This window comes from Carlito syrichta, unplaced genomic scaffold (assembly GCF_000164805.1).
Source record: "Carlito syrichta isolate Samal-C Ts95f unplaced genomic scaffold, Tarsius_syrichta-2.0.1 Scaffold304601, whole genome shotgun sequence".
Taxonomy (NCBI): domain Eukaryota; kingdom Metazoa; phylum Chordata; class Mammalia; order Primates; family Tarsiidae; genus Carlito; species Carlito syrichta.
Genome location: NW_007248697.1, coordinates 1,124,340 through 1,135,826, shown reverse-complemented (window position 1 = coordinate 1,135,826; position 11,487 = coordinate 1,124,340).

Sequence of the window (11,487 nt, the reverse complement as noted above, 5' to 3'; positions counted from 1 at the left end):
GGATCCCGGGTCTTTGTGGCTCCATGTCATCCTCCTCAGGGGGCTTCTCGGGGGGTTTTGACCTCTCCTGAAGGCCCCCAAGGAGAAGGCCTCCGGGTCTGCCGTTCCCATTCAGTCAGGACAGCCAGTCGGTGCCGCGAGTTTCGGTCATCATCTTGTTGGTAAATCTAAGCCAGCAGAAATGGTGCTCAGCTCTGAATGCATCAAAGTTTCGTGATGCTTTTCATCTGAGTGGTTCCAGCAGGAAGAGGAGCTGTCACTTTGCATTTGTACTGGTTTCATCCTCGATGACGTTGTACACTCCCTGGCAGGAGAAGCAGTGTCTTACCCTGGTCGTACGTGTTCTCTGTGCCTAGGACGGTAATCTTTTTTTTCTTGAGTTGGAGTCTTACTCTGCCACCCACCCAGCTGGAGTGGCACAATCACAGCTCACCGCAGCCTCAACCTCTTGGGCTCAGGGGATCAGTCCTTCCACTTTAGCCTCCCGAGTAGCTGGGACTGCAGGCAGGCGCCACCATGCCCAGCTAATTTATTTTTATTTTTTCAGTAGAGATGAGGTCTTTCTATGCTGCCCACACTGGTCTTGAACTCCTGGCCTCCAATAACTCGCTTGCCTCCCAAAGTGTTGGAATTATGGGTGTGAGCCACCATGCCTGGCCAGTAGTTTTTTTTAAAAGGGCACCAGACAAATGTTTGCTGATGAATCATGAATGAAGAAGGAAATCACTTTCCTTCCACCCCTGATAGAGGTCAGGAGGTGCTGGTCTCTGCTTCCTTTTAAGCAGAGTCAGTAACCAAGCTAAAGTTAGAAATTGTAAAGGGATGCTGGTGGTGTGACTTCCCCTGTTGGACACTTTTTGCAAGCGCCCTGTCATTTTCTTTCATGGTGCTTCCTGGAGTTTGTAATTGCCTATGACATGTGCCGTTTGTTCTGTCTTCCTCTCCTCCCGGCCCTTAAGCCCTTTAGGAACAGGGACAGAGCCCCTCACCTGGCCTGCAGCAGGCACTCAATAAAGAAGTGTTGAATGAATGAACATATTCTTCTTGTCATCTGGTGAGCATATTTAATTCAAAATATCAGAGCCTTCTCGGAAGACAAATTAGCTCTGCCACAATCGCTTTCATTTTAAAGCCTAGTTCTGATTTCCCCCGACTTTAGATAGTCAGTGCTTATTGAGTACTTGCTGTGTGCCAGGCATTGGTCTACACCTCTTCCTTGTATGCATTTGAAAATCCCCCCAGCATCCCTGTGTGGTAGGTACTATTAGAATGCTCATTTGAGTTGGGTGTGGTGGCTCATGGCTCATGCTTTCAAGGCAACATATCGAGAGCTCATCTCTTTTTTTTTTTTTTTTTTTAAATGCTAAGAGCAGTGACGTCAGTGCCTGTAGTGGTATCAGCTACTTGGGAGGTTGAGGCAGAAGGAACACCTGTGCCCGGGAGGGTGAGGCTGTGGTGAGCTGTGATCTCACACTGCACTCTAGCCTGGGTGATGGAGTAAGACTCTGACTTAAAAAAAAAAAAAGAAAAGGAAAGGAAAAAAAGAGTGCTCATTTTACAGCTGAGGAAACAAAAGCACAGTGAGTTCAAGTACTTGCCCAAGACTGTGCAATTAATAAGTGCTGGAGACACCAGCTAATGAACCGGTATCTAGCCCCCCCCCCGCCGCTCATGTCTAGACCAACAATACTGGAAAGTGAATCTACTGACTGATGTCCAGACCAGGGTCAGAGACCTTGTAAGGCACCATGGAGCCCCGAGCTGGGCTGACTCTTCTCAAAACTCATCACTCTGATGTTTCACTTCCTGTGTGAACCACCCTGCAACATTCCCAACTCTCCTCTTCTTCAAAAAAATGTCTACATATTCTTGCCAAATGACCCAGCGATCCCACTCTTGGCTCTTTACCCCAAATAAGTGAAAACATATGTCCTCCCCAAGTCCATCGCAGCTTTATTCTTAAGAAGTAAAAACTAGAAACAACTAAAACGTCCATCTACTGGTGAACAGAGAGACACATCGCAATGTGTCCATATAAGGAAACATAGCAAGAGCTAACTAAGTTGCCTAGGCTGGTCTCAAACCCCTGGCTCAGGGAAATATGACTTAGCAGGACAAAGGAGTGAAATGCTGCTATGCCTAGCAGCGTGGGTGAGTCTCAAAGGTGTTACCCTGGGCGAAATAAACCAGGCATAAAAGACTGTATACGTGTATGATTCTATTTATATGACATTCTAGAAAAGGCAGAACTATAGGGACAGAAGCAGGAGCAGAGGTTTAGGGGAGAGGGAGAGTTCACTACCAAGGGACTTGGGAACCTTTGGGGGAGAAACGGCAGGAAACTTGATTGTGGTGGTCACACAGTTGTACATATTTATCGTCAAATTGCACACTATGTAAATCATACCTCAATAAGCCTGATTTTTTTTTTTTTTGAGTTGGGATTTCACTGTGTCACTGTGGAATGCAGTGGCATGATCATGGCATGATCAAGCCTCAACCGATCCTCCTGCCTCAGCCTCATGAGTAGCTGAGATTTCAGGCATGTGCCATTAGGACCAGCTGGTTTTTTTATTTTTTTGTAGAGGCGAGGTCTCACTATGTTGCCAAGGCAGGTCTTGAACTCCTGGGCTCAAGCAATCCTCCTGCTTCGACCTCCCAAAATGCTTGGATTATAAAGGCATAAGTCACCACACCAGGTCAGTAAACCTGACTTTTAAAAGTAACGTGGTCTTTATCTTTTATTCCAATGAAATGAAACAGTTTTTAGAAACCCCTCCCTTTTAAATTTGAGCAATAGCTTCATTCTTAAAAAATGCAAAATTTAAAAATAGCCGTAGGAAAGTCAACTTGAAATGTGGACACTGGGTCCCACTGGGCGGCCTTAGCAAGTCACTGGCCGTTCCATGACTAGCAAAATTAGCCCAGGCTGTCCTAGGGTCCGGAGTGGCTTAAAACAGCATATAATCCAGAGGTATGCTTCTGAGGCTTTGTGTTCATCAGATTTCCTATGACTGAATGACCTTTGTTTTCCCTCTTGGTGGAATCATGAATGTTGTTTGGGACAACTTGTTGACTTTTTTTAGTGAGTGTTGCAAGTACCTGTTGACTCCTAGATTCTGAAAAACCACGGAAAGGAAGCAGGCGTGGCTAAGGACTGGGGACGGGTGCCATGGCCTCAGGCCAGGGAGTCAGCAACACAGATAAACAGAAGAGCGATTTCATTAAAGTCTCTGTAAGACATGGTGATCTGGGTGGGTCTTCTGTGACCCCTGGGAGGGTGGAGGCCTGGTGCTGAGGACTGGATTGCCCCGAGGCCAGTCGCTAGAGCGGGACAAGGACAGGGCAGCTGAAGGTCAGCCAGAGCAGCCTCCAGCTGGAAGGAGGACATGGCAGGCCCCAGAGGGAGCTGGCAAACCCGCCCAGACCCTTGGGCTTCGTGATTCGCTGGGAGGGAGGTCCTGAGTCAGAAAAAGCTATGACTTCCTAATTGTTTCTTTTATTCTCTCTCTCTTTAATTTTGAGTCAGAGTCTTACTGTGTCTCCCAGGCTGGAGTGCAGTGGCATGATCACAGCTTACCACAGTCTCAACCTCCTGGGTTCAGGCCATCCTTCTGTCTCAGCCTCCCAAGTAGCTGGAACTACAGGTGCATGCTACCACACCCAGCTAATTTTTTTTATGTTTTGTAGAGGCTCAGTCTCACTATGTTGCCCAGGCTAGTCTCGAACTCCTGAGCTCAAGTAATCCTTTTGACTTGGTCTCCCAAAGTGCGGGGATTATAGGCGTGAGCCACGGCACCCGGCCTGCTTTCTCATTGTTCGGTCACTCCAGGTAACTCCCCTGTGTCATTCATCTGGTGTGTGGCTGGGGGGCGGCGGGACACAGACTGCAGGCACTACGTTTAAGGGTCTGGATTCTGTGCTGTTTATCAGCGATGTGCAACCACATTACACCTCCGTCTTGTGAGCCTCCCCCCGGCAGGACATCTTGATCTCCTTAAAGATCCCTTTCGTAGGTCTCTCCGCCTCTGCATGCATTTCCTGGGGGCTGAATGAACATTCAGACATGCTTTGTTCATACACGAGCCCACATACATCTGCAATCCTTCCAGACAGTGACGGCATTCCCGCCATTTCTACATGGAGTTCAGCCTGTTAGCACAAGAAAACCACAGTGCGTCAAACTATTGTTTTAAGCTTAAAAAAAATGTTTCTTTAAATACAAATTGCTTTGGCTGAGACTTCTAAGTAACTTCTTTTTCTGAATTGTGCTCACTTTGCTGGGTATCTGAGAAGCCCAGTGCACAAAATGGAGGTCTAATGTTTGTTGAATGAATTGTGACCCGGGTATGTCTAACCTCTCCCTGAGTCTTTTTTTTTTTTCTTTGAGTTGGAGTCTCACTCCATCGCCCAGGCTGGAGTGCAGTGGCACACTCACAGCCACCCTAGTGTCAATCTGCTGGGCTCCGGTGATCCCTCCGCCTCAGCCTTCTGAGTAACTGGAACTACAGGTACGTGCTACCACGCCCAGCTTATTTATTTATTGTAGAGATGAGGTTTTGCCAAGTTGCCCTGGCGGGTCTTGATCTCGTGGGCTCAGGCAATCCACTCACCTTGGCCTCCCAAAGTGCTGGGATGACAGGCTGAGCCACCAAGTCCAGCCTTTTCTGAGTCTTAACTTTACCATCTTTATTTTTTTATTTTATCTTTCTAGAGACATGGTCTTGCTCCATCACCCAGGCTGGAGTGCAGTGGTGTGATCATAGCTCACTCTACTCTCGAACTCCCAGGTTCAACTGATCATCCTGCCTCAGCCACCAAAGCAGCCAGGATTATAGGTGCACTCCACCACGCTCAGCTAGTTTTCACATTTTTTGTAAATATGGGATTTTACTGTTTCCCCAGTTGGTCTTGAACTTCTGGCCTCAAGCAATCCTCCTGCCTTGGCCTTCCAAGAAGCTGGGTTTACAAGCGTGAGCCACCATACCTGCCCCAATTTGGTCATCTTCAAGTGAGGATAATAACACCACTCCCGTAGGACTGAAGTGAGAACTAGACAGAGTATATGTAAAACATGTGAAGCATTGTAGCCATAAAGACATTTAGCATTTTATATTTCACATGAATACTGGGAAGGAAGAGAGCGCTGCCTGTTAATCCCAAATTTGCCACTAGGTTGTTGGTTGACCTTCAGAGGATCCTGAATCGTTCTGTCTTGTAGAGATACTGACACTGGTGTCTTGAGGATCTTTCTCTAACATTAAATGAGATTATTCGGATAAAAAATGGTTGAAAAGTAGGAACCGTTATTCAATTGCTATAGCTTGGGCCCACCATGCTCCCTCCGTCATTACACTTTTTTTGTTCTGGGAACTGACCCTTCTTGGCTATTGAATAGATACTTTTTTTTTTGAGTTGGAGTCTCACTCTGTTGCCCAGGCTGGAGTGCAGTGGCACACTCCCGGCCATCCCAGTGTCAACCTGCTGGGCTCTGGCGATCCTTCTGCCTCAGCCTTCCAAGGAGCCAGAACCACAGGCATGCGCTACCATGCCCAGCTAATTTTTATTTTTTTAACTGCGGAGATGAGGTCTTGCCAAGTTGCCCGGGCTGGTCTTGAACCTGTGGGCTCAGGCAATCCACTTGCCTCAGCCTCTCAAAGTGCTGGAATTTCAGGCTGTGCCACTGAGCTCAGTTTTTTTTTTCTTTTAAATTATTATGGATACATAATAGTTGCACATATTTATGGGTTCCATGTGATTTTTTAAATTTGGTTTTTTTCTTGAGGAAAGGCAGAAATATATATATATACATAGTTATTATTATTATTATTTTTTGAGTTGGGATCTTACTCTGTCGCCCAGGCTGGAGTGCAGTGGCATACTCGTGGCTACCGCAGTCTCAGCCTCCTGGGTTCAGGTGATCCTTCTGTTTCAGCCTCCCCAGTAGCTGGGACTACAGGCCTATGTTGCCATACCTAGCTAATCTTTTAATTCTATCTGTTGTAGAGAAGAGGTCTTGCTATGTTGCCCAGGCTGATCTCAAATCCCTGAGCTCAAGCCATCCTCCCACCTTGGCCTCCCAAAGCGAGTCACCACGCCTAACCCAGATATGTGTTTCTTTAAAAGTTCACATTGGTCCATCCACACTGTTGCCTCAACTTGAATTCCTCAGAAGCGTTTTCAAGCCCTCCTAGGGTCTCTCAGCACTCTTGAGAAAAACAGAAATGTCCTTGTTCATAAATAAACACGGTTGCCCTTTTTTGGGTTTTTTCCTAGCAATGGCTGCACACAAGTTCTCTTTTCTGCACCTCTGTCTGTCGGGCGCGGGGCTGGATTTATTTCTTTATTTCACTGGTCTCTTCTTGTTGGAGGCCATTTTCCCTGTCCTCATCTTTGGCGCTGTCACCCTTTGCGGATCGTTCTTATTAAGCATTAACTTGGTGAATGGATGCGTGTCGCTTGGGAACCGCACTGGACTATTGTGAAACGTACAGCAGTCGGTGCAAACATCTGCAAAACTTGGCAGTCCGCTGTGGTCTCAGCGAGCTCGGGGCCAAGTCCTTGACAGGCCTTGAGGTTCTCAGAGAACACTGCACGGGGAAGATTTATTTGGGGAAAGGACGAGAAAGGGTACTTCAGGTATGGGGTGGAGGCAGTCAGCATTTGCAGGTGTGAGTCGGTGTCTAATCTTTGCCTTCACGGGTGCTGTCTAAGCTGCCCTCACCCTCATGCCAACAAGTCCCGTGGTGGCTTTGAAAGAGGCCGAAAGTCCAGGACCATTTCTTTCTTCCTTTTAAAAAAAATTTTTGTAGTGATGGGGTCTCGCTGTGTTGCCCAGGCTAGTCTCAAACTCCCGGCCTCAAGTCATCCTCCTGCCTCGGCCTCCCAAAGTGCTGGGATTACAGGCGTGAGCCACCATGTCTGGTCTCTCAGGACCATTTCTTGAGGTCTTTGGGGAGTAGGTGCCATCTGGACCAGCGCCCTGAATCTCTGGGTCCTGCCTATCCTCCCCACCCCCTTTTGTCTTAGCAGGGTCTTGTATCCCACTCAGCAGAGTCACATCTTTCCGGGTCCCCCAGTACTCTGGGCTCCAGCTTCGTCCCTCTTCGGCAGCAGCCAGCCTGCTCAGGCTCTGAAAGGCAGAGGCCCCGATGCACACACCAGCCTGACACCACGGCCTGAGCCTCCCCGGTGTCCCCAGCAGTGCGCACAGAGGGCGACTTTTGCTTTGCATCTTTGTTCACTGCAGGAAGAGAGAGGACAGGTATCTTCCTAGCAACTGAGTCCTACAAATTCCTGGGCTTGGGACCTAAAGTGATGGCTGTTTTGGTGTCATGAGGGAATGCTTGTGTCTGGATCTCTCTTCTATCCTGGTCTTCAAAGGGGCAGTTTCATGCTTCTAAGATTTTTTTTTTGAGTCAGGGTCTCACTCTGTCACCCAGGCTGGAGTGCCATGGCATAATCATGGTTTACCGCAGCCTGGGATGACAGATGTGCACCACCATGTGAGGCTAATTTTTATGATTTTTTTTGGTAGAGGCGAAGTCTTACTATGTTGCCCAGGTTGGTTGGTCTTGAACTCCTGGCCTCCACGATCCTCCCACCTCAGCCTCTTAAAGTGCCGGGATTACAGGCATGAGCCACAGTGCCGGGTCGAAGATTGTTTTCCTTGTAAGTTTGGACCTTGAGATATTGGATCCCTTTTTACGATGATCAATAAAACACTAACTCCAGTTTCAGAGTGGAGGAAAGTTTTCTGTACCTTATAAAGCCCCATATGTGTGGAAAGCCACTTTTTGGCCATCATGGTAGAGTCACGTGATGATATTCGTGGGACCTAGGTACTTTTGCTTTTATGGGCTCCTTCCTCTGGTAAACAAATAAACATACACACACATGCATACCCAAATATCAATATTGTTTTTTATTTGTATAAATGTGAGGAATACAAGTGCAATTTTGTTACATGGACATATTGCATAATGGCCTAGTCTGGTTTTTAGTGGGCCCATCACCCGTAGAATATACACTATACCCCACTAGATAAATTGCCAGGCCTGGTAGCTCATGCCTGTAAGCCGGCATCATAAAAAGGAAGTCTCACTGTGCTGTCCAGGCTGGTCTAGACTCCCCGAGCCCAAACAATTCTCTTGCCTTGGCCTCCCAAAGGGCTGGGATTACAGGTGTGAGTCATCACTCGGCCCGGATGTAAATCTTGAAGTGATCCTTTTTTGCAGCATGTATTAGAGCCTGTGTAGAAACAGGTAGAAACCAGAGGACGCGAGACTGGTCGAAAAGTGAACTTGGAACTTATGCAGGGATAAAAACAAGGTACATGGTAGAATAGGCTTCAACAGAGATCCAATGAACTCATTTTTATTTTTTATTTTTTTATTTTATTTTATTTTTTTTTGAGTTGGATCTCACTCTGTCGCCCAGACTGGAGTGCAGTGGCCGCTCCCGGCCACCGCAGCCTCGACCTGCTGGGCTCCGAAGGTCCTTCCGCCTCAGCCTTCCGAGTAGCCAGAATTACAGGCGCGCGCTACCACGCCTGGCTAATTTTTTTTTATTTATTGTGGAGATGAGGTCTCGCCTGCCCAGGCGGGTTTCGAACCCACAGGTTCAGGCAATCCACTCACCTCAGCCTCCCAAAGGCACAGGATTACAGGCTGAGCCACTGAGCCTGGCTTGAACTCATTTTAAAAATTTCCCCTGGTCATTTTCCTTCTCCTCTCCCCCCTCCTTCTGCATTGCTTTGGGGTGCAATGGCCCAGCTGCAAAACCCTAGAAGGCAGAGGGGAGCGGCCTCCCACCTTGCGGCTCAAAGCCTGGGCCCGTGGAGAGTATTGCGAGGCGCCTCAAGGCGGGCCTGAGGGGGAAGAGAGTTCCTCAGGGAAAAACCCCAAGGATGGAATGGGTTTCCATCTCGGAGCCCAAGAAAGATTCCTCAAGACTGATAGCAGAGCCCCAGGGTGTTTGCCTGGGAGAGACCCCGATAGTTTTCCTGGACACAGGCCTGAGAAGTCAGGACCCCAGAGAGGGTTGGCAGAAGGCCCTCAGGGGTTTTGTCGAAAGAAGCCAGGGCTAGAGTCAAGATTTTGGTGCCTGATGTAGGCATGGCTGGGTGAGGGGCTCCCTAGACGATGAGGGCTCATTTCTGAGTCTTCGTTTCTGGTTCATCTTGTTGCCCAGCACAATGCCTAGCACATGATAGGTGCTAGACAAATGTTTGATGAATGAAATGATCATGTAAAATCATGCCCAATGACGAGCCTGTCTGGTCGGGGTCAGGCAGTGGCTGTGCAGGACAGACTCTGTGGCACCAAGTGGCAGGAGGCGGCGACCTCTGATCTGGGCTACTTCTCCACAAAGTGCTTATATTAGGAAAGAAAAACACCTTTATTTCTGAAGTCTTTGAATTTCCAGAAGGAAATATCTCCAAGGTCCAACTATTAAGTGTGCAAACTCATCCTAGAAAAAGTGCTCCATGCCTCACTGATAAATATCACTCTGGTCACCTTTGAAGGACTCCCCTTGGGAAGCTATGTGCCGATACCAGCACCTAGTCCATCCGTCAAAGCAATGTTGGAACTCTTCTTCTGGACTGGCCTTCAGAGCCGCTGTCGTATGACTCTCGATGCCCTGAATGTCATCACATGTCTTCCTTCCAATATTTCCTTTGTTGACAGATAAAGAAAAAAGTCATTGGGGGCCAGCTCAGGTGGTTGGGAGGGTTTTCCAGGACAAGTATGTGCACAGTGATGCCCATGTAAGTGCACGGTGGCAAGTTCGTGAACTCAATTGTCAGAACCCAACACATAATGACGACAGCTTTGATGGCCGTTCCAGAAAAAGAGCTCCCAAATCGCTTTGACAAGTGCACTAGGTGCTGGTGTTGGTGCATAGCTTCCCAAGGGAAGTCCTTCCAAGGTGACTGCAGCAATACCCAGCAATGAAGTGTGGAGCACTTTTCCTATGATGGTTCATGGACCTAATTGTCAGACCTCACGTGTAAAGAGGTCAACCTGGCCAGGGCTCCCAGGTGCTCGGGCTCAATGCCCACGGGCGGTAGGGTCCCCAGCCTGTCGTGCATTAAAGGTGCCAAATGCAGGATAGAGAGGAGAGGAGATAGTCTCTGATTATCCTCAAGGGATGCGTGAAGCTAAGAGAAGAATCAGGACCTCAACAAACAAAATGCAGCAAAGCTGTTGCTGCAGAATGAGCTGACTGCTTCTTCAAATTCATTGAGGTGTTAGAAGAGAGATTTCTTTTTTAGTTAAGGTCTCACTGTGTCCCCTAGGCTGCAGTGGCATAATCACGACTCACTGCAGCTTTGACCTCCTGGGTTCTGCCTCAACCTCCCAAGTGGCAGGGACTCCAGGCACTTGCCACCACACCCAGCTAACTTTTGGGTTTTTTTGCTTTGGGGTAGAGACGAGGTCTTGCTATGTTGCCCAGGTTGGTCTCAAACTCCTGGGCTAGGCCATCCTCCTGCTTCGGCCTCCCAAAGTGCTGGGGCTCTTGTCGACCTTGGAGTCCATTCCCTGGGGAGTGGGACGATGCGTGGGTGCCCCCTGGTGGTCTCTCCACCAAACTGCAAGCTCTGGAAGCAGGGTGGTCTCCGGCTGGGGGGCAGCTTGTCCATTCCGAGCGGCAGTATTACCTGTTAGGAAAAGAAAAGAATCAATCAAGGGCAGGGGAGCCAGACAGCCTTAATTAAGTGCCTGACACCGTGGGATGTCTTCTTAGTAAGTCCATGCCCAGTTAGTCTATGTGGATTGATTTTGTGATTACATCTTGAAGTCCGGCCGCCAGGAGCTTTGATACAATCCTTACATCTACATTAATCAGGGAAACCAGGTAGGCACCCCAGAGCGCTTGCCAGATGTGTCCACCAGATGAAAGCGCCCACCGAGGAGATCAGTGCTGTCAGGGTCGACAGGAATTGCCAGGTTCAGGAGCCAAAATGACTGGACTGCGAGAGTGGGGGTAGGGAACCCGAAATGGGGACATTTGGAGAACTTGTTGAGACATAGCAAAGCCAAGTACTGTGGAAGGGCCACAGGTCTCTGTCTCTGAGCTTTCAGCAACAGGAAGACCCTCCTCCCTCAAGAGTGGGGACATGGGGCCAGACCCAGGCCACTGCCAGTTGGCACTGCATGGATACCAGGACTTTCCCAAAGAAGTGGGAATTATTTCACAGAAAAGAACATATCCTAAGGGGAGAAAACCAAGGTTCTTGTCATCCTCATGCACAGATGAAGCATTCCGTAAAGTAATGCATCTTTTAAAAATGTGGGCACCAGGTTCTGTAGTAACTCAATGTGATGTATTTAACCAAAGGGATATTAGAAAGCAAGTCACTGCGTGAGTCATAGGTCGACAAGACATGCAGGCCGATTATTATTCTTACCACAAAGCACGTGGATTAAAAATTGTAATGATAGCGGGGGAGGTGGCCTGTAGTTCCAGCTACTTGGGAGTCTG